Source organism: Ambystoma mexicanum, chromosome 3p, assembly GCF_040938575.1.
Source record: "Ambystoma mexicanum isolate Mex_15411 chromosome 3p, UKY_AmexF1_1, whole genome shotgun sequence".
NCBI lineage: Eukaryota > Metazoa > Chordata > Amphibia > Caudata > Ambystomatidae > Ambystoma > Ambystoma mexicanum.
The window spans coordinates 164,792,610-164,816,899 of NC_090925.1; the positions used below are offsets into that span (position 1 = coordinate 164,792,610).

General features: G+C 49.3%; 1 protein-coding gene across 3 annotated transcripts in view; it reads left to right on the top strand.

Moving 5' to 3' along the window:
• The first annotated feature begins 18,361 nt into the window (after positions 1-18,361).
• SYCE3 (synaptonemal complex central element protein 3) overlaps positions 18,362-24,290 on the top strand; it is a 303,915-nt gene continuing 297,986 nt past the window's right edge. For all 3 annotated transcript variants that reach the window (XM_069650554.1, XM_069650555.1, XM_069650556.1), the window contains exon 1: positions 18,362-18,519. The gene's annotated coding sequence lies outside the window, so the exon portion shown is untranslated. The remainder of the gene's footprint in view (positions 18,520-24,290) is intronic.

Below are 24,290 nucleotides of genomic sequence, written 5' to 3' on the forward strand. Positions count from 1 at the left end.
ACCCATATGAGGGAATATAGGTGCCTCCGCAGCCGGATGTTTCACACCCTCTGGTAGCAGTAGGTTCTACATTCAGTTTCTGTAAACTACAGGCTATTGCCGAGCTAGCCAAATAAACAGACACCCCACCAGCCCCCACTGTCTCCAAGGGTGCCGTTTGAGAGGCTGTGGACAAATAGTCAGTAATGCGATATGCCTCCCCATGACGTTTCCCACCATTCACATTACAAATTCCAGATGACATAATAAAACTTCAATAAAATTCATTTTGGTAGGTAGAACTTTTAAAATTGAGCGCACTTCCCGCAGTTCCTGTAAACTCTGATTGTGGCCTCTGTCCATAGTGTCCAGAATCCTGGAGAGTACAGGAAAGTAAATAGCATCATTTATAGGCTCCTACTGATAGGCGGGCTGGTCATACAATTGCTTTAGAGGCAGGAACTGCTTGTCGTGGTTCTGCACGGTGCCGGCAATCTTCATAGGAGAAGTACATTGGGAAGAGTTTGGTCCTGGTTTGTTAAAGAACAGCCAGGCTTCTACTCGATTAGGAGAAAGCCCAGAGTCATCCCCATGAAGTGGTGGCTTAAACGCCACCTTCCCTGTAGATTTGTGCAGGACCACCTCCTCCATGATTCCTTATTCTTTGAAGAGTCCCCGGACAAGTAGCCAGGGGAACTGCTGTATGGAACCCTAATGATAAACAAACCCGCTTAGATAGTTCCAGTGAGACTACCACAGCCAGAATTGATATGGCTGAGACAAAGTTAGAGTCAACACATTCCAACAGGTCCTCCAGGTCCACTTGTCTCGGAGAGCATGTGATATCTGCATGGACTTCCATGGTGTTGTAATATGCAAGCTCTGTTGTGGGGTCTGACACTCCCCCTGTATTTAAATGCAGTGCTGAGTTTTTGGCGCAAAGTCAACAAACCTGGGGAGAACCCCTTGTTCACGTTATCTGGTGTTGCACTATTATTAGTGCTTTCAGGGCGGGAGAATGGCCCCTCAGTGCCAATATCGCCAGCCCCCTAGACCAAGTCTATTTCCTGCTCCTGAACAGCAAAGACAGAAGAGCAAAAAGTACCTTTAACAGTGAGGCCTTAGCTGTTCGGGATGAGGATGGGCTAGCTGCAACATCCACCAACATCCACCAAGCTAAACCTTGCTGGGCTGCCCACACAGGCTCACGGGAACAGGGAAACACTGTGCACACTGCACGCTAGTCAAAGCCTCTTTGAAGGCTGCCTCCCGGCATTGAAAGTAATAGAGGACTGGCTCTGGCTCAACTCCACTGTAGGAAACACTGCAGAAAAACACAGCGCACACAGCACGATCCGCTAGTCAAAGCCTCTTTGAAGGCTGCCTCCCGGCATAGAAAGTAAATGAGGACTGGCCCTGGCTCTGGCTCAACTCCGCTCTAGGAAACACCTACAGCGGATCTCATATTGAAATGGCTGGATTAGGATTAGAATCTGAGTATAATAAGGTTAAGTGTTAGGTGTATTATTGAACCACAGTCTGGTCATGTTTTAGCAGGCCCAAGGGAGACTTCATAGAAGCCGTTATTTTTAAGTGTTTGACACACCGTAAAATGGAATATCTGCTGACACGAAGAAACAGTGGATCAGCTCACCAAGGTTGAAAAAAGAAGTCCACAGTAGCTAATTTTTGTTGCCAAGGGAAACGTTTCTCATGGGAAGAGAGCTCCAGCCAGACTACAGGTGCAGTCCCACATGATAAGTTTCAAGGGCACCGTAATTGGTACTGAAGGCCTTGGCAGAAAATATAATAGTACAAGAGGATTAAAAAGGAGAAAAAGGTCCTGCAAAGTTTTTTCTAACTAAAGCTGGCACAAAGTATGGGAAGAGACAGGGAGGACTGGCAGGTGCACATGGCAAGGGAGGAAGGGAACCAATCAAGGGACTGGCATATGGTGTTCCAGGGGCTGTAACAATGTCTTTGACTCGTGCTATCTCCAAACACAGGGTCCAATTAACTTGCACCTATTCGATAGTATCCATTTATATTTCGAACTGTGCCAGCCAATTACAGCTTAGAGTTTTCCTGCTGGCCAGCTTAAGTAATGTAATTAAGGGGTGTAATATTTTGGTATCATTACATCATGAAGGGGTGGTAGAGATTTTTGATCCAGGAAATGGTTTCACCAGTTAGCATTGACTAATGTATGGGGTCTCTTAGGGGCTCAGTGACACTGGCCAATCATTTATTTTGACCTGCCCCGAAATGTAATTAATTATTTTGCTGCATAAATAGTGTCTCAGCTGTGGGCAGAGTTGAGAATTCCATACCGAGTTCAGTTCCACAGGACTGTCTGAATTTCTTCTCCCAGCTGTTTCTGCAATAAAGCAGTGTTCCTTCTTGCACTGTATAAACTTTATTTGGATTACACATCAAAGAAGCCACGTTTTTATCTCCATCTCTAAACGGAAAGGGTATAACTCCCCCAGAGAAGCTTGAAAATGGACAATTAGTTACTGACACTTTAGTTGGAAGGAAAGGAGGGATCATGTAACACCTTCTCCTCACCACGGAAAACGCCCATGTTACTCGTGTGGAGATTGGGTCACCTCATGAGACACTATCCTATAAATTGTAGATCTCTCACCTCACCAGCTAGACAAAGGGCCTCATTCCGAGTAGGGCGGTAAGGGTTAACGGTCACCGGTAAGGAGACCGGTGCCGTTAAACCCTTACCGCCCTACTACGAGTTCCCTTTGCGGATCCTTCCTTAATGCCTGCTTTTAGCAGGCGTTAAGGATGGGACCCGCAAAGGGACTCCGGGGTCAATAACGGTACCGTAATTTACGGTACCGTTATTGCCACCTTCCCCCTTCCCATTGAGCCCTATGGGGGCTCAAATGGGAACGGGGAATGGCCCTGAAGAATGAGGAATTACCGGTCCCTCCGACCTCGGAATGGACCGGTAATTACTCCATTCACCATGCCGGAGTTTGGACGAGTTAGGAGGCAGCCATGCCGCAAATAGCGGCGTGGTTACCTCCGAACTCGGAATGACCCCAAAGTCTCAAAAAGATCAGAGCGGTATAGACAGGGACATCTCGACTACCTTTTTCTGCTATTCTCTATGCACAGACCTCAACGTTAACATTCACAGTTGAGAAAAAGGAGTTGGGTCAATCTCTCCTTAAGGGTAGAAAAGCATGGAAGAAAGGTAAAAAATAATCATCTATTTACAGGCGATCATAATATCAATAGGCTGCAGGCACCATTCAGAGAAAAAGGGTTTGTATAGTGGGAGCAAGGGATGTGCCATAAAACCAGAGCTAATTCCCAGGGAGTGGAAAAGAATAAAAAGAGAATAAGTACATTCCATCGATGGCCACACCAAAATCTACACCCTTTTATCAAATTCCTCATTACCATCTTGTGAAATGAAATAGAGATTAGAGCGGCTATAATTCCAAAACTCCCGACCCAATTGGTCATGGGCAGTACAGTACCACAATTCAATCACTGGGTCTCCCATATAGCCCAACTATAGATGAGGATAAGAACATTGAAGGCCGGTATGGCAAACCTGATCAAAGCCTTTAGGGGGATTAAAGAAACCCACTCCTCAGTCTTAGATGGGCAAGTCAGCAGCATTAGGGGAAGGGTATGTGACACATCATGGGATGTTGCTTCTCCCCGAGGGGGAACCCCTTCCCGTGAGGCCAGGTCGTGAGGCTGCTACCCGATAGTCCCTCTAGGGGTTGTGCACAGCGAGGGGATCTCATGGGGTGAGACTACCCCTCTTGGGACAATGACAACCATCTAGGGAGAACACTTTATAATCACATCCAAACCAACCCTCACATCCACACTGTACACCCCAACACTATACCTTGTCACCCCATGTACATGCGTAGGGTCATGGGTCTGACACCTACTGGGACAAAATAGAAACTAAACTACACGGGGGAGTCTTATGGAACAAGTACTGAGACCAAAGGGATGTGCCATGGAAGAAACTATAATCGAAAATGACAAGGGACTATAGAGTTTGTCAACTCCAGCTAGGATGGACAGCAACTGGTGGAACTCTCAGGTGCAGGAGTTTCAAAGCAGCCTGGAAGACTGCAGAGGAGCGATCACGGGGGATGCTGCTGAGCCGCCACAATCTTTCTTTCAGGCTCTGCAGGAGCGATCCCAAAATCCAGAAGGAAGCTGAACAGCGTAGCTAACCACTGCGCTGCCATGACAGACGCGGAGAGAAACCCAAAGAAGCCGAGCTGCAGAGAGGGAGACGAGCTGCCGCTGGAGACACAGAGAGAACCCCAGCCTGGTAGCAGACATGGAGAGAAGCCTTTTATCCGGGGAGTGGGAAACCCCTGTCCCTGGAAGCCCCAGTGAAGTACGAACACCGCTTGTGAAGGTTAAGGGAGGTAAGGTAGACCCGGAGGGGACTTGCGGTTAGAAGGGAGACAGGCATTAAAGACTCTCCACGGGCCTAGTAGCTGGGACACTCAAATTGGTTCTTATGGGTATCAGATCGACCTAAAAGCTCCTCTTCCTCATGTCAGTGGATGGAAGAACCCTACTGAGCATGGAAGAGTCAAGGACCCAAACCTAAGGAGAAAACAAGAAACCAGGGTCAATAGCCCTAACCCAGAGAATAATACAAGTCAAAAGAAGAGAAGCCCAATTCAGAGAGAGACACGAGTCATCTTCCTCGTGGCTGTACTTGGCAGGATAGTGAACCAAGTAAGCAGAGTCAAAAAAGAGAAGCCCGGGGCGAGAACCCCAATTCAGAGAGATACACAAGTCATCTTCCTCATGGCAGTACTTGGCAGGGTAGTGAACCAAGTAAGCTGAGTCAAAGAAGAGAAGTTCGGTCTAGGACCCTATGTTTGTGTGAACTGTGTTGGAGAGAGGCCAGGGGAAGGGAGTCATTCCCCCTGGTTTTGTGTGGAACTGTGAGAGCCTGAATACCAGGAGATGGGAGTCATTCTCCTGGCAGACAAAACAAGATGAAAGGATCAAGTAAAGAAACCTGGGGAAGAGAATTATTCTCCCTGGCTAAACAAGGGTCACCAGTGGAACAATACAACCAGGGGAAAGGCGTCAGTCCCCCTGGTAAAGAACTTGTAAGGCAAATCACAAACAGAACTGTGATACCTAGTCCAGGAAAAGGCAGTAATTCTCCTGCACCATGAACATTAGTGCAAACTTTAGTTTAGTTATAAGTGTAAGGGACAGAGATAGGGACTTTGGACACAGGATTGTGGACTTTTGAGTTACACTGACAGTCTGACAGAGCCCTTAGTGTTTTAGTTGAGGCAGGGAAACCCCTATTAGTAATAGGGATAGATAGATATTCTGTCCTTTTTGCACTGAAAAAAGTAATTAGCCCCCACACCTACCACCTGTGTTTCGGTCTCCTGCACTCCTACATTTGAAACATTGCCCACATGTTTTTAACTCATCATGCCTAGTCTGGAAATTGGTGGCCCAGCCTGCATCTTATTTTCAGCAAGTGTACTTTTGGATGTACATAATGTTGCTGAAAGTGCCTAATTCTGCCAAAACATAACCCATGTACACTTTGCACATGGAATATTTCCAACTCCCCACACCCATCATGAAAATGTGATGGTCTTTGGTGCCTCAAAGTGGAAATCATTCACGTCAAGCCCTTAGGGTTTTTAGTATTGCCAAATGTTACTTCACATTTCACATTACTGCATAACAGAGCTAAGCGTACTGTCCATGCTGGCCCAATGTCCCGCCTTATCATTCACCTGATTGGCCTTGCCAGGCCTTAAATGAGAATGGCCCAAGGACCCACATTAAGGACATTGAGTCCTGGCTGGCCCTCTACACCAGCATCGGCACCCTCACTGTGCCTCTCCAGCCTCCTGGAGTCTCCAGCTGCCAAGGATATATGTAACTTACTGGAGCATCAGCTCTATTAAAAGATGGCCACGACAAGGATTGCAGAAGGGCCTTGCTGCCCCAATGTCCCATCTATTCGTGCACCTGATTGGCCCACATTAAGGCTATTGAGTCCTGTTGTCATGCGTCCAGGCGCCTGCCATCTTTGGCATAGGTGGAAACTGGGTCGCCATTAGACTGTGCCTTCACGTCTTTTCCCTGTTCCCATTGTGTCGGTCTAGTCTTTCCCAACATGGCCGCAGCCGGGAGGTTCTAAGTTGTTTCACTCCCGGCGGTCGGCGCGTTGCAAACGCTTGCATCTTTTGCTTCTGTGCGGCCATACGCTAGTTTTCCTTTCTTGCTCGTTATCTCGGAACTCTATCTCTCCTCTCTTTTGAGGCTTATGTCGCCCCGTCTCACTCTCCGTCTCTGTTTCTTTTCTTGGTCCGTGTCTCGTACAGTTCCCTCCATACCTCGCTCTCTCTGGCTTCCTCTGTTTTGGACCTTGCTGTCTGTCCATTCCGTACTGTCTTCCCTTTTTTCCAGCATCTCCTCTCTGGGCGCTTCACCCCTTGCCCTCTGCCTTCTTCCTACCTTTCCGCCCCGGTTCTGTGCGGAGCTAGCCTTCATTTGTGCGCCCTTTCCCTCGGTGCTGGGCTTTGTTTACCTGCCGACCGTGTGTGGCTCTGCCTCTCCCTGTGGCTGGACGCCCATATTGTTCTCCTTTCTCCTCTGCACGATTGTTAAGGATCAGAGTTTCCGAGGGCTGATACCTGCCGCCTGTACTCACCCGCGTGTTGGACCCTAACTTCTCTCTGGATTCAAGTCATCTCCTTCAAAGAATCTACCACATCAGGGTTTTTTTGTGTCAAAGAGCTTTTTCCCCGAACTTATCCTAATTCGGGAAAGGGGCCACAGGACTGCCATCATGCTAAACAGTCACTGTGGCTTCCTCTCGCAGTAGGACCCCTCTTCTCAAAAAAGAAAAAGACTACAGTTCCAGATGGCGACTAACCCCAGACAGCCCAAACTCCAGTGATACAGGTGAGGAGGAAGAGAAGAGCCTTGGCTCGGGGGAGGACGAAGGAGGACATTACACCTGTATGGCCCCACCGATACAACAGGACCAAGGTATGCCATGCAATGCTGTAATGTTAATTAATTCTGTCTCTGGTTGCCTAATCCGGTCCCTCACCACTTATCCATTGCCCCGTCGACGTTCCTCCCACTCTGCATAATACCTACTGTGCACTCTACCTAGCCCGTAGCAATTTTGCAGACCCTTTTGCCCAGAACAAACTCTTGCATCCTCTGTGTCAAGGATTGGCTTAGCCAGGTTGACCCGCCTCTCCTCCTGTACTAGCCCACCCACTTTGCATACCCACGACCCCTGCTGTCCACGTAGCACCCACTCGTCTATGCAAAGATCCCCCAGATGGAAATCACGCAGAACGGTTAACCCCCAAAGCACGCCAGCACGCCTAAACTTGCTCATGAATAGAAAACCAGTGCCTTGACCCTACACACTTCCAAGCAGAAATAGAATACCAGGCACAGCTTCCGTCGCTACACTTGAGCCTCCTCTCTCTTTCAGAGAAATGTTCTCATTTGCTTGCCCAACTGCCCCGCCTGCCCCACCAGCCGAGGCACAGCACGGTAACCCAGTTGAGCCAGCCCCCGCCTGCGTGCAAGCAACACCTTGACTGCCCGCAGTACATCACGCCTACCAACCCACCCGAACACCTGCATGCATGCTACCAACCATAAGCAACGAAAAAGTAATGTGTTTCGTTTGGCCCTTGCCTCTGCATCAACGGCATAGGCAAGTCCACCCCACTCACACATTCCCATAGCCTACTCACTCCCAGTGGTAAAAAGCTATGCATGCCTGCCTTCCTGCGCACTCACAGGAACAGAGCATTGTTTTACCCCAAAATGCCTTAGCCAACCCAACAGCCAACCACTCTTTGGAAGCCACAACACACATGGCACAACAGGATGCTATGCCCATGTCAACTCTGACTAACACAGCCGACACACTCCACGCAAATGAATCGTCTTTGCACGTACGTGCCCTACCACACTACCATCAGGTTCTACCAAATAAGGCCCATAAAAAACATATAACCACCTCTCAGTCCCCAATCCAGCCTAACTGCAGCAAGCCTGTAAAAACTCCTTTATAAGGAGCTTTATTGAATGCCAGATCGATCACGGCACACTACATTGACATCTCAGACCTTATAACAAACAATGACTTGGGTCTCGGGAGGATAGCTCAGCAGCAACGTGCTCGCCTTGGAAGCAAGACGACGCGGAGCAACACAGGTTCGATCCCCGGGTCCGCGCTTAGAAACCTCTGGTTATTAAGCGTGTTATAAATGATCAATCATATCATATATATCCTTGCAGTAACCGAAACCTGGCTACATCCAGCCCTAACCTATCACTTGCAATCCCCCCCAACTACAGTATCCTTCACAAGGATAGACCACTTTGAAAAGGTGGAGGGGTCGCAATTATAGCCAAAAATTCTCTATTCATTAGAGCAATTTCCAATACTCCTGACTCCTCTGAAAGAGGTATTCAGCAGTAAGCTTAACATCTCCCATACTGCCACCGTCACCCAACATCTAGTCTATCGTGCCCCAGGTTATATCCTCTCCTTCGAAGAAGATATCCTGCGCTTGCTCTCTGACGCAACACCACCTTCAAAAACGATCCTCCCAGGAGATATGAACCTCGGCCTACATGCCAAAATGGATAAGAGTGCAGACTCAGTAGCCTGCTGGTGCATTGCACAGAAGCAATGCATTCTTAACCCTACCCATGTAAAAGGGCGCACCCTCAATAGCTAGCTGATCTAAACTTGCTTCAGCATCTCGGGTTATCTCAAACCTACCATGCCCATGGACAGTGATTAAAATCATCCTATTTAGCATACCAGTGACCAATTTCACCCCTATTGCCCCCACGCCCCCAGACCCAACTGGCCCAGAGGTGGAGTAGCCCTGATCTTTCCAGGATGGGTGCGTGCTTCTGTCATTCCTACCCAGGCCTACCTTTGAATGCCTAGTCTGTAGGCTCTCTGTCTCCCCTTGCCTCTCTCTGACTGTGGCCACCATCTACAGGCCACCTGGCCAAGTCACCCTCTTCCTCTCAGAATGGGCTGACCTCTCTTCCTTTCTCCTTGCCTTGAACTCTCAATTTCTCCTCCCTGGAGACCTGAACATCCACTGGATGCTTCTAATCCCTCCTCTGGGCTCTTCTGCAACCCATGCGACTCTCTCTCCTTTTCCATTCTACTGTCTGGTCCGATACACTCTGCCGGACACACCTTGGATGTTCTCATCTGCTCAGACATCCCCCTCTCTAACCCTCTCACCACTCATCTCTCTTGGACTTACCACTTTCTGCTCTCCTCTCACCTGAAACGACTTGCCCCTCAAGCAAAGCCTACCCCAGCACTGCAACCTTCCTCTCGGTCATCCGTCCCATGAAGCGAGTGTCAGTTTGACTCTACTTTCTCTGCTCCTCCGACTCCTGTGGCTGACTTGCACCCTGATACAGCCCAATTTCCCCTGTCATGAGAATCCGTCTGCAGCCTACCTCCAATTGTAACTCTTGGTATGACTCCAACCTTGCTGCCCTGAAACACAAGTGCAGTTTGGCTGAGAGGAAGTGGAGGGCTTGGGTGCATCCGCTTGTAATAGTATACCAGAGGACGGGGGGTGTTCGCAACAGTGATATCACAAGTTAGCAGAGTATCTGGGGCCCATCCGAACCCTCCCCCTGGCAATAACAGAGAACTCAGCCATTGGGCAAAATATACCGTCTTTATTCTCCAAAAGACAGGGATCCTGCAGGAAACAACAAAATCTCTGGCAATCTCAGCATCTGAGCCTGTGCCACCCTATTTTATTCCTAGATTACGTCATGTCATTTATAACGCGTGTACACAAGTGTTTCTAGGCGCAACAAGACAAGGGAGGAAGACAGAGGGAAGACAAGACAAATGATTTTACTAGGCCTTGTGTCATTCAGATCGTGCAAGTGCTGCAATGTAAAGTGCAGGGGGAAGAGGGGAGGGGGAGTGCCAGGACGCAGGGGACTGTAGATAGCAGTTACAGCCCCTAAGGGCCCGGTAGGCCTGGAGGCCTGGAGGCAGTGCAGGGGAGACTGATCATGGAGGAGCCTGGCACAATACATGCCAACCCTCCCGATTTAGGCGGGAGGCTCTCGATGTTTAGATGAGAAAGATTGCAAGTTTTTTCTTAGTCCCGCCTGAAATAATTAAAACCCCAATGCAATCCGATGGGGAAATTCCTTTCTCCCGCTTTCGGGAGCAGAATCTCCATCCTAGGTGGTCGAGAATGTTGGCATGTATGTGGTACCCAGTGGACTAAGAGGGTAGCGAAGCAACCAGTCGGCAGAGACAGGTTCTCTGAGATTAAAGAGCGAGAAGCATAATACTTTGCCTCTTGTGGCATTTACACATTATTGGTGCTCCCGTGTCACGTGTCGTGGGGAAGGGGAGGGGCGAGAGGTGGGAGGCGGTAATTAATTACAGTTGAGAGTTGATGGAATAAAGACGTGTTGGCATCCTCCTCTCGAGTCCGTCGCCTCCCTTGTGTCCGTGGTTGAGTGAGATTGTGTGGGGCCTCAGGCGAGGCATGTAGTAGGACATCACACTGGCAATGAGGGGTTATCGACGCCCCACCCATGACGGTTTCTCCTCCCGGTGACGTGAGTGGAAGGCCGCACTGCACACCGCAGGGTGGGATTACCGGCCCACCTCTATCCACAGTGAGCGTGGAGCCCGCGGGCACCGGAGGGATGCGCAGAGCTCCCCCACCTCATTTTCAGGGCGTGGAGCACGGCTCCGCCCACACAAGCACCAACTGAACCACTGGCTGGCATGAGGAAGCCACAGCAAGCGGCAGAGGAAACGCTGTCTGAAAGTTTAACACGGCAGTCTGGAAACAAAGGAACTTTTCAATTAACTACAGCATTTGGCATAAATAATGCCTACCGCAGCACGCTGCTTACAGTGACTCCCAAGCCTGCAGCGGAGAGGCACCATAGACAAGTCCGGTCTGATGACAAGCGTGCAGCTCGCACAACGCACGTGGGGAGATGGGAGAAACCGTGCGCACCAATTCATGCTGCACCATCATTGTACCTGACCATACCTTCCCACCCACATCCTCATCTGACCCAAAAACGGCCACCAGGCAACCAAAACCCACCGAGGTCAGTGTCACTGACTTCTGGGGGCACAGCCCACACCCCTTCAAAGAGGAAAGGCCCAATCAATCCACACAAAGCGTAAAGGAAGGGGAAAGTGAGAGCAACCCAGATACAAGATGTCAGAGGATGAAGATCTCACAGTACCACTCACACTTGCGACAAACCTACCCACAAGAATGCAAGAGAGCCTCATTACACAGCTGCCCACACACTTCGACTTGACGGAATCCAGCAGCCTGGGGCCACACTGGAAGAGATGGAAGAGATGGATGGAAGAGATGGATCGGAGACTTTGAAGTGTGCAGCAAGGCAATTGGACCTGTAGATGAGGAAAAGAAGCACAGCCTCCTCACACTGTCCATTGGCCCCAACGTCAAGGACATCGTGGATGAGCTCCCTGATACCGCAAAGGACACATACACAAACCCGAAATCGACGCAAACATACTACTTCACACCTCACACAAACGTGCACTATGAGAGGCATGTGTTCTACACGACCAAGCAAACAAATGGGGAGTCCATGGACGCCTTCGTCATGCGGCTCAGGGTAAAAATGAAACATTGTGACTTCAGTAATTATTCAAACAACGAAGCATTGAGATCCCAAATCATATTGGGTTGTGAGTGTGCAGATTTTGGAAAAAGGCTACTACAGAAACAACACACGTTGGAGGAAATACTACGCCTCGCCCACTCTGACGCAGCTGTGGCCTCCCAAGTAGAGGGCCTGGGTGAAATCAAGATTACCCACGGCAAAAGTGAAAGCAGCAACAAATTAGACGCCACACCCAGAGGGGCAATGGCAAGCTGTTCTGTTACAGGTGCGGCTACAAGTTCCCACATGAGGTCCGATGCCCCGCCATTGCCCAGCAGTATTCAGCCTGCAGGGGGAGACAATCATTTTAAAGTGGTATACCGCATGTACCGAAGCCAGATGCGAGGTGAAGGAAAACAGTCCTCCGGAAAAGACTGACAGGCTCAGAGCCCTCCCAGAGCATACAACAAGATGCTCGACCTTCCACCACGCAGACCCAAAGAAGATAAACCAGAGAGAAGGTCACATGACAGAACATCAAGTGAATGGCGGGATGCCAAACCACCTTCGACCAGATCAAGAAGACGGCCCAGAGGATATGTACGTTACCTAGTTGAGCACTCTCAATCAGACAGCAGATCAAGCGCATCCTCGGGAGAAGAGACTCAGAGGAGCGTAAAGCAGCAAGAGGAGCCAAGGAAAAAGGGATACTTGTACGCCCCAGGTAACCCAACTGCAAAGGAACATAGCCCAACCCTCATCCTTCAAGTAAACCAGACACAAGCTGAGTTCCTAGTTGACACAGGTGCAATCGGCAACATCATCAGCGAAGAGGTATATATATATATATGACAGCATACCACAAGGCCCAAACCAGCGAAATCTCATATCTACCCTTGCGGATGAAAGGCACTGTTACCCTGCAAAGGGTATTTTCTGGCGTTATGCTCATACAAAGGACAGTCAAAGGAAATTCCCATGCATGTCCTCGAGGCCGCCATCGGGAGTGGTTGCATCTTAAGTTACAAGGCAGCCAATCAAATGGGCCTGATCCATGTACTGTACAGATTGATGGTCCATAAATATCTGGACCCCACGGCAAAAATTGCCTGCTTTATTGGAATGCCTCCGAAAAACGAAAAGGGCGCCAAATAGAACTGCACGTCGACCCAAAAGTGCCCCCAGTGGCTCAGCACTATCGGGGAATCCCGATCAACATACAGAAACAGGTTGAAGAGGAACTCCTAAAATTTATCGAGGCGGATATCATTGAACCAGCAGAGGGACCCACCCCGTGGGTATCCCCCATTGTCCCAGTACCAAAGAAGGACTCAACTAACATGGACATGCGCAGGCCAAATGAAGCCATTCTGAGTGAACGACACCAAGCACCACGCATCACCGACATGGTGCATCTGCTAAATGGGGCAACCACATTCTCCAAACTGGATCTTAACAAGGGATATCACCAACTGGAACTTAGTAAAAACTCAAGCTACATCACCACATTCGCTACCCATCTGGGGTTATATAGGTATAAAAGACTCCGCTTTGAAGTCTCGTCGGAAGCAGAGATTTTCCAATCCGAAATTCACAATGAAATAAAACATATACCTAACGGTTTGAATTATTCCGATGACATACTAGTATTCGAACAAGACCAGGGGCAGCACGACAACACACTTGCGCGAGTCTGCATGGCCCTAGAGGAAGCCCACCTCACGCTAAACAAGGACAAGTGCGAGTTTAGAAAGCAAACCCTCTGGTTTTTTGGACACATATTCTCTTCAGAGGCCATGACGCCTGACCCTGAAAACATGTCGGCACTAAAGGAGGCTGAGCCACCTAAAAATGTGCCGGACCTTCGCTCATTCCTCGGGCTTGCCAGCTATTGCACCCGCTACATACAAGACTTTGCATCCGTCAGCGAGCCACTCAGAGCTCTCACAAAACAGAACACAGACTTCACATGGCCGGAGGAGTGCCAGCAAGCATTTCAGATGATCATTACACGCATATCTGATGCCAAGAACATGGCCTACTTCAACTCAAAGAGGGATACGGGGCTCATAGTTGATGCCAGCCCGGTTGGTCTTGGCACCATCATGACGCAGATTGACACCAAGGACTGGACCGCCCGACACCTAGTATCTTATGCCTCAGATGCTTCATTTTCACCTCAGCATACCTGACGGACGGCGGTATGAGCCATGAACTTTAACCTGACCCGATCATGATTTACTTGCCACATGGCCACAATTGAAGATTTCTGGGGAAACAAACCCCATGACCACCATAATTTAACCTGCCTTGAGAAGGACCCATGTGTCTACACTATGAAGAATAAAGAAACACACTTTTGAAACACTGCATCCGGCGTGAGAATCTTTGTACTTATAAGATTCACCCAAAACGTTATTTTGCAAGGTAACCAGGACTCTCCACTAGTATCGTATGCCAGCAGGAGCCTCTCAAAGACGGAACAGGCCTACTCGCAGGCGGAAAAGGAAGGACTGGCCATGGTATGGGCCTGCGAGCACCTCCACCTCTTCTTGTATGGCAAACCATTTACGGTAGTGACTGACCATCAGGCACTCTGTTCCTATATCGTAATCCACGGGCCAAGATGCCACCAAGGATAGCCCAATGGGCAATACGACTGGAAGACTACAGCTTCAACATCGTGCACAGACCAGGGAAAGAACACAACCCAGCGGACTTCCTGTTGCGGCATCCCCGCAAAAAACCTCAAAGCTCTCGTTCCATAGCAGATCAGTACATCCATTACATAGTACAAGGCACCACGCCAAAAGGTCTGGACCAGCACCAAATTGCATAGGAAAAAGACAACGACCAGGGCTTGCAAGTGGTCCTTCGATGCATCGAAACTGGACACTGAAACAGGCTAAACAGGCGGGGGAGAACACCGGTGAGGAAATGAAACAAGACATCACCTGCCTGATGGCTGTCAAGGATGAACTAAGCAGTACAGCTGAAGGACTCGTACTAAAAGGAAGCAAATTGGTAATTCCCAGAGCACTCCGCTGCAAGGTACTAGACCTAGCTCATGAAGGCCACTTGGGCATAGTATCGATTAAACGGATGCTCAGACAAAAGGTATGGTTTCCTCGGCTAGACACCCAGGTAGAGGAGCTCCTCAAAAATTGCCCCACCTGTACCATACTCAACTCACATACACGTCCAGAACCTCTGTCCATGACAGACCTGCCAGAGAAGGCACGGGACGAGGTCGCAGTAGACTTTTTTGGACCACTAGAATGAGGGGAACACATCCTCGTAGCAGTTGATGAATACTCTTGCTTCCCTGATCTACAAATAGTGTCATCCACCTCCGCATATCACACCACCCCTGCCCTTGACAGGATGTTCACTGCATACGGCATACCACGCATCTTAAAATCGGACAATGGCCCTCCGTTCACTGGACAGTACTTCAAGGGATTTTCTGAGTATATTGGCTTTGTCCATCGCCACATCAACCCACTGTGGCCGCAAGCGAACAGCACAGTAGAATGCTTCATGAGCGATGTAAAGAGGAGTGTACACTCACCAGACTGACTGTAGAATCGATACAGAAACAACCTTACCAGCAATTACGAGACTATTAAAATACCCCACACAGCACGACGGGTGAAGCCACCTTCTGAAATAATATGAAGGAGTGCTCAAATGAGAGAGAAGGACTCCAAACGCAAGGAACAAATGAAACAACAAGCGGACGGAGACAGGCGAGCTCGACCGAGCGCTCTAGAACCTGGAGACGCAGTCATAGTGCATCAACCGCAAGGAAAGAAAGCGATGGCTGCATTTGACAAAGAGCCCCTAACGGTGACGCATGTAAAAGGCTGCCGCATCATAGCTGAGAGTGTAACAAAAAGCATCACCAGAAATTCATCACACTTTAGACGCATGACAGGTATCATCCTGGAAGTTGCCCCCAACTCCGAGGGCGCCACCGCCGGGTGGGACTCATCATATGAAGGAGATGGGGAGGACTCTTGCGATGAGCGAACCTATTCCGGGCCAGAAGACAATGGCATACCTGTCATGTCTACGCGTACGATCGTTCCCCGATCGTACGCGTATAGCCCTTTAAGGACGTTGCGGCCAGGTGCCTGGAAGTTGGCATGGCAACGCTGGCATCCCGTCCTTCCCTCTTCCTAGTGCCGGCAACGTCGAGTAGCACGTAACGTCGTCACGTGACTCGTACTTAAGCACCTCCCACTTGCTGTCCGGTGCTTCTGATTTTGAATTAGTGGAGTTACGGAGAGGTGCCCGTTCGTTCTTGTTCTCCCTTGTTTCCTTGCCCATGGACCCTCTGTTCCTGTTTTCCACTCCTCCTTGCTCCCCCCCCACTCTTTGTCTTGGAACTGCATTTTGCCTTGACCGGGACCGAATATTGGATACTGAGTTTTGGATTACCCTTTTGTTAACTTTCTGCCAGATTACTGTTTATGACCTTGGACCGCTAAAAGGACTGCCTTGTCTTCGCCTGGATTGTTGTGCCGCTCTTCTTGAACCTGACCGTGTCTGAACGGTGTCTTTCTTCAACCACTGCTTTGGGTATTGAAAACCACGGACTCTGGGATTATCTTGGATCGTTGGATTCTCTGGGAACTGTGACTCTGGCATGTTGTACACGGACTAGAGACTGCCACAAGTGTACATAGGCGTCCTTGTGCCGTCGGATTAGGCTGTGCTTTTCTTTTTCCTTGGAATCCGTACCTGCCTCACTTTGCCTTGCTGCTTGGAACTTCCAGAGACCCTAATGCCATTGATATGGTAACACTGCAAGGGGTTGTTGTTGTGGTATTTCTAGTTAAGGGGAGGGGGCTAAGGTAGATTGATTTAGCATAGCATCACGTTTCACCTGCCCAGTACAAAACTGTATACACTGTCTGTACTTCGTTTTCAAGAGAAAAAGTGGTTGCCCTGCATATACATGTTGTGAGTAACCTTGCACTTTGTTTGTAGGTTACTGTTAGTTCTGTCCTACGCATATCGTCGTATCCTCTTGACACCTGCTTTGACGGCCTCGAACCTGTGGCAGCTGTCTCCTATTGCGACATCCTGGTCTCATCTGGTATCCTCTTCTTTCCTCTGATTTTCTGCTCTGGTTGTTTGATTACACGGCCAGAGGGGTGCATCAGGTGGAAGAACTCGTCCACTACACTACGTGGGCAACTCGGATCCTGACAATAACTCTCAACTCACACACTTTTGGCAGGTGTCACCCGCCACTTAGGCAGCTCTCTCACCCGCCAAGCTCCTTACACGCCCATAGGAATCAATGGGCTTTCACCCGCCAAATACAAAATCGGGTGTTTTCACCCGCCCAAGGGCCATGAAAGGTTGAGTGCTATGCAACGGGTGCCCAGAGCCCGTGAGCCCATGAGACTTGCGAGCAGACCTCAGCGAGCTCGCAATCAACCTCAACGTTTGATTGAGGAAATTAACTAATGACATAATTTTGTTTAGTACTGGAGGGGGCAGGGAGTGACGTTTAATCCCATGTCATGTGTCGGGGGGGACAGGGAGTTGCGGGAAGGGGAGGGGCGGGAGGAGGTAGTTAGTTACGGTTGAGAGTTGATGGAATAAAGACGTGTTGGCATCCTCCTCTCGAGTCCATCTCCTCCCTCACGTCCATGGTTGAGTGAGTTCGTGTGGGGCCTCAGGCAAGGCATGTAGCAGGACATCACACCTCTGTGTCTTTAATAGAATCATGACTTTCCAGAGTATGGAATATCTGTATTGTAATTTACACAGTTGCTACTTCAATTTCAGATACGCCCTGTCCTTTATCCACAAACAACTGTGAAATTGTTTTTTTGCTGACCTCGGTGTAGTCTATTTTTAACAAAGAACCATTTATTCCAACTTCATAGCGTGCTACACGATAGCTTATGGTCGCGTTTGGAAGATCATTTTATTGATTTCACATGTGCACAAATACGCAGGCTCTTACGGCAATTTGGTTTTTCGCCAATAAACTGTGCACTATTATCGAATACAGTATTTTAGTCATTAAGATAAGTTATTTGAATGAGATAAATATGTATATATTTACATAGCTCTCAACTCACCCGCTTTTGGCGGGTGTCACCCGCCTTGCAAAGGGCTGACTCACCCGCCAAGCCTCCTGCACTCCCATTCATTCCAATGGGCGTCTCACCCGCCAAAAACAAAATCGGGTGATTTCACCCGCCTTTGCGAGGCAAATGGTTGAGAGGTATGTATTTATTGTTAGTGGAAACTTCCAGGTAGCATCACACTCACAGAACTAATTAATTGCTTACAGGCAAAAATCAAAGCAAGGCATGCAGTCCTTTTTTTCACCAGTACTCTCGGGATCCTTGCCACCCAGGCGGCCGCTTATATGATGGGATGTTCACACGGTCAAAAAATCCTACACACTTAATCAATTACTGAGCATGCGCAAATGCGAGACGCGTGCTAATTTTGCAACTATAGGATTTCTCGACACGTAGCAAAAAGTGACCAGACAAGCATGATTTTAATTTCCAACATGGCGTCCGCCGGGTGTCAAACGTCAGTGTAGGTGGTCCCTGGCGGCCATCTTTGGAGGGGACATTCCACAATTTTCGGAAAAGTTATTCTGGGCATCACCATGCCTGCTTTTTCATGATTGGTCGCACGGTTTGGCGCGAGAGACTGTCAGTTTCCGCCCTGACAGCGCGGCTCGTGTCCGCGTCACAGACTTCACTCGCTTCTGAGTCTCACGAGGAGAAGTTCTGAGGAGGCAGTGAATCGTTTCTTCCCTTGAAAGTAGCAAACGCACACACTAGTACGGCAGCGGTAAGTGAGTGGAAATAATGATTTCTTCTCAACATGAAAGAGGGGTATTGTTTACAAAAACCTCCCACCAATAATTTGGTATTTCTTGACTCTGTGGCGTAACTAGGATATGTTTTTTATTTTTCTGATTTCACCAAAGTGTGAGGAATTTCAATGAGACGTGGACTTTTTTTACATGCACATTTTGTGTTAGCTGATGAGTAGTGCAGGACAATTCATGTCTGGCTCAACCCAGAGTTTCCGAGAATCGAGCAAAGTGTAGAGTTAGGTGAAATTGTATGCGTTTTCCTCCGTTGCTCATTTACTTATAGTGGAAAAAGTGCATCGATCATCCTTGCCCCATTTGGTGGGCCCACTATGAACTAGCAATTATTAATTTATTATGATGCATTTTTTGAGGGAAGAATTGCTCTATGGTATTTTTGTGGAATTGCAATCTAGCTCGATAGTATTCTTTTATTGAGGTTTGCGAAGCAACTAAATGCGTAGGGTAGGGACTTGGCAGACAAAGCCCACCCAAACTCTGTAAACGCCCACTCTGCGATGCTGTGTGGGTATTTACAGATGTTAATGCTACTACGGTGGGCCCAACTACATTACCTCCACGTTTTTCTTCCTCGTCCCAGTACTCACCTGTGAGGTCCTGCCTACCTACAGGACGGTTTTTCTTTTTATCCTTTCTCCAACAGGGACTGGATCCTCTGGGTGCCGGGCTCCGGGAGTCATCATTGCAGATTTCTCTGTGGTGGCTTCTCCTGCGGGGAGGCAGCAGTCTCACGGTAAGGTGTGGGCACCTGGGTTCCCTGCTTGGCTTGGGGCACGGTTGAGCTGTTCTTTCTGGCTGGGATCTCCTGCGGGTTTGGGATTCTTCGCATGTACAAACAAAATGCCGGTTTCGGTGGCTTTCATACGGCTGTGCCGAGTGCTGTGCATTTTGGTCCCAAGCATCTTCCTGCTGGAGCCTTGTTGTGGGTGGGGTTTTCACTGGGTTTCTGCTAGCCTGGGTGGTCTGATATCCTCGTGGAAGACCTGACTGGGGGTGTGGCTGGTCAAAGTCGGGCTGCAGGCAGTGTGAGATGGCGTATTCTGTTCTGTAATGGTCAAGCATTCTGAGAAGTGAAGGTATGTGGACTCTCTTGCTGCGTCTCAGAGTCCTGACCTATATCACGCCAGAAAGAAACACAAAAAGCCCACAGTGTGTAAGTTTCCTTTGTCGCAGAAGGAGACCAAAGTCCTTAAGAAGAGCATGAGAGTTCTAGGGGATTGCACAGGTATAGGGCCAGCCCCTCCTCTTCAGCTTAGTCTTCCTCTTTGACCCCTTCACCCTCTTCCTGCTTCTATCCAATCTTCAATGGGGTCCCATTCAGATGATGAGGCCGAAGGAAAATCTCTCTCCCGGGATGAAGTGGAGACTGTGATTTCCCTGGTTTGGGACTCCATGGGGGTTTCTGTCCGGTTGAATGGGGAGTGGTCCTCTGACCCTAAGATACAGCAATATAAACACACTCCAATGCTGAGGTTTCCTCTGATATCGGATATAAAAACAAAGGTGCTCCGTGAATGAAAGGACCCAAATACATCTTCATGGCACGACTCTATCCTTTGAACGGGGCTGAGGACTTTCTCCCGGACATAGTGGCTGTCAATGAAATTCTGTCCAGTTTGGTGGGCTGTTCCATGGCTGTAGAGGATGCTGCCCTTCAGGACCCGGTGGACCGTGCAGCAAATGCCTCACTGAAGAAGGCTCATGTGGGTTCGCATCTAGCACTAAGGGCCAATGTCTACGGTTCAGATAAGGCAGGGACTGTTATGGGGGGCTTTTGGATTCTCCATAAGGCAATAGAAGATGGATCAGACTGTGCTCCTGTGCTTGATGATATGCAGCTCCAAGTCCAACTCCTTTCGGATCTTTCTTACAATGGCGTCGGGGGCATGGCCATGGGTGCTTGCGTATCTGCTTGTTGTCAGTTATATTTGAGTGACCGGATATCCGACAACTCCCAGAAGGGTGCCACTCTTAGGCTTCCCTTTATGGGCTGGAAGCTTTTCTGCGACTGTCTGGAAGACCAGGTTTACCTGGTGTCCCGGGCTGACAAGCATGCTGACCGATTGTGGTGTAAGTCGTCTCCTCAGGTTCGCCGTTCTTCGGAAACTGCTCCTCGGAGCATGAGGTCTGGGGGCAGGCATGGCCTGTTTCATAGCTCCAAGGACTTCCGTCCCAGGCCTGAGTGTCAGAAGCTAGCGGAAGGCCATCTGATGGCCTGACAATTACTGTGGTCCTGTCTCTAGCATTATTTTCCCATGTGGGAACAGTGGGCCTCCAATGCCTGGGTCCTGCAGATTATCCGGCAAGGTTACCAGATAGAATTTCGGTTTCCTCCTCTTCAGCCATCCTGGATCATGACTAAGCTGCCCGGGGACCCAGCCAACAAAGCAGCCATGTCCTCAGGCGTTACCTAGCCCAATGGGGTTCTACTCTCGGGTGTTCTTTGTCCGGAAGCCTCGGGAGGTTCCGTCTGATCTTGGACTTGAAACAACTCCATGCCTTTGTAAGGGGTGTTCGTTTTTGGATGGAGTCTTTGCAGAAGATTATTTCTCTGGTCAAGAGGTGGTACTGAATGGTCTTCTTGGGTCTGAAGGATGCCTATTATGTGCCCATACACCCGTCGCACCTGCAGTTACTCAGGTTCTCTGTGGGGAGGGGCCCATTATCCATTCCGGCCCCTTCAATTTGGGTTGAAATCCGCTCCAAGAGTCTTTACGAAGGTAGTGGCTCCATTGTTGGCTCATTTTGCATCTGAAGGGGAGCCAACTGTTCCCATAACTGAACAACTGGCTGGTTAAGGCGGATCTCCACTACACTGTTCATTCTCACATTCTGATTTTCTGTCAGTCGCTCCAGGAGTGGGGCTTTCTGATCAACTGTAAGAAGTCACTGTTGGCCCCTTCCCAGGACCTGGTGTTCATCAGGGCTAGGTTCTGCACCAAGAGTGGGAAAGTTCTTCTGCCCAGGGCCTGGTCTCTCTAGCTCCAATTGCTCCTCTCTAAGGTCCTTCAACGTTCCTCAGTGTCTGGACTGGAGCTCCTGGTGGTTCAGGGGCACATGGCTTCTTGTGCTTTTCTGGTCACCTGAGCCCGTCAACATCTTAGTCCCCTGGTGGTACATCTTCTGCTTGACTGGTCCCCCTTCTCACAGTCTCTCGGGATATGGGTCCTGATTTAGAGTGACCTGCGGGTTTCTCTGGTTTGGAGGTTGAAAAATGTGTCTCTATTGAGAAGGGTAGAGTTGGATCGTCCCCCCTCGTGTGGTACTGAGTAATGGGACGTGGAGGGGCTCCATCAATCCTCGAATTGGAGGGAGCTGACTGCCGTTTTTGGGCTCATGTGTGGTTTGCTCCCCTGTTGCAGGGCCAGGTTATATTGATTTGGAACAGTTCCCCTGCCATAGCCAATGTCAACAATCAAGGTGGTTCTGGGTCCAGGACCCTGAATTGTATGGCGGGGTGCATCAGGGTTTGGTCTGAGCAGCATTTCCTTTCCCTGGAGGCTTTACACATTCAGGGGGTGGAGAATGTGGTTGCAAATCGTCTCGGGTGTTATCGGTCTTCCCAGAGTTGATATTGTCAGATGAGGTGTTTGCGGGTGTTTGTCGCCGGCTCAGGACGCCAGTGTTGGATCTGTTTGCGTCCCCCTCCTCGGCCAAGGTTCCTAGGTTTTGCTCACAGTTCCCATTAGTAGGGACATGGGGTGGACACCTTGAATATCGAGTGGCCTCAGGGTCGTCTGTACGCCTTCTGTCCTCTTGCTCTCATTTCCCGGGTGGTACAGAAAATCTGCCGAAGTTCTCTGGTGAGCTTGGTGGTTCCCTTTTGGCCTCGCACGGGGTGGTTCCTGTTGCTCATGGATCTTCAGGCGCAGGAGGTCTGGAGGATTCCCTGCTGGCCTTGCCCTCTTCGCAGGGTTCCGGTGTCAGGATTGCCTGTGATCCACTGGTCAGCTTGGTTCCTGAGAGGGCAAGGTTGTTGACTTTGGGTTTATCGGCTCCGTTGGTGGAAATAATTCTCCATTCAAGGTGTAGGGAGGCATGGTATCATAAGTATTGGCACTGACACAATGAATACAATTTGTAAAACCTTTATTGAAAATGTTGGGTTGGGGAAACTCCTATTCTACCCTATAATTAAGATGGGAGTAGTCTCGATCATCAAACGATAAATAAAACAGTCCTACTGGAGTCTTTCAAATCAAAATGGCCCATACTAACAAAACCAGCCTGCCCTATCTCTTGTGCAAAAAAGGAGAAAATGTATGCAAAAGGAAAGTCAGTGTTCAATTGATATTGTAGCTGAACCAGCTCCCCTCCCCACGGTAGGCCTCACGGGGTAAGGCGATCCTTGTAGGCAGGATGAGACACTCTGGCTCGGGTTCCAAAACGGTACACAGTTCAAAACCGTGATTCGAGGTCTGCCTGGCCTTCCACGTTTAAAGTTCTTTTATTTGTTCTTTGACTTCCAAAATAATGTTTGAACCAAAACGTTCACAAAGGTCCCCCTCTGCCGGTCTCAGACCTCTCAAGCTACAGTTCACACAAAGTTGCAGGCGGGGTCACCCTTCCCCAAGCTTAATACACTTTGGGTCTCCCTCAGTCGGTCTCGGACCACTTTCGGATGTTGAAGTCTTTCGAATGTGCGTGGGTTTTGTTACAGACCACCGCAGGACCACTTTGACTTAACGTTCACTATTTACTTCCACTCTTGCTATTTGTTCGTTAGTTCGTTTCAAGCAATGCACCTTTCACAGAGACTTTCGAATGGGCTATTTTCTTTCACCGGACCACTCATTTACTTAGTATCACTGATCTTGCACCTGTATTTTACTTTAAAGTTCATTCATGGGTCTGCCTTTCTTCGTGTTTCATCCACACACGTGCAGCCTTCACCTGTGATATGCTATTGCTACTTTATTCACTTTGACACACACCGGTCTCTCTGGTCACTTGCCAACTCATTGGCTGTGTGGGCTTCTTTCTTGTTTTGCGTTTTCTGATTTTCGAGTCAAGGTTATTACCACAGGCTTGACCTTGCCACCCAAACTCTGCCGTTCACCCGGGAGGATCGCTGTTGTCCTTGGAACACAATGCAATCGTCACTTGTGGGATCTGGCCTCTCCACATGTCTTTTGCGGTCTGTCTGAGGCAACAACCTCAGGTAGGGAAGCCTTGGGGATTTCAGCCCGCTGCTCTCAGTCCCTTGGTCCGTCGCACTGCTCCAGCAGTTGGGTCTTCTGTTCCGGAAGTTCTGCTCGTTCTCCTGTTCGCCTTGCTCAGGGCGTGTGTTTAGATGTTGACTTTTATTCGTGTGAGGAGAGCTAATTGGTATCAGATGTATGCACGTAGGGCAAAGTGCCTGACTTTGCCTGACCCAATTAACGGGACATGTCCAGGACGATGTGAGAGAGGTAGTCTGGTTACTCTTAGTCGCCCTCTTCCTCGGCCCAGTGTTTATGTAAAAAGGGGGGGGTTAGGACTTTGGAAAATCCTAAAGAATAGGATGGGGTAGATGAACAAAAGAGGGGGGAATACCGCGTCTCACCATCGGCTATGTCACCCCCACTCCTTGAAGACCCCTTACACAGGTGATCCTCCCTCACTGATCCACCCCAGGAACTGGATCCAAAAGCGATGGCTGTGTCCTGGCCACCTGCATGTCAAGTCCCTGAGGACTAGTGGGTGAGATACAAGCATGCTGACATAAAACTCTTATCAGGTTTCT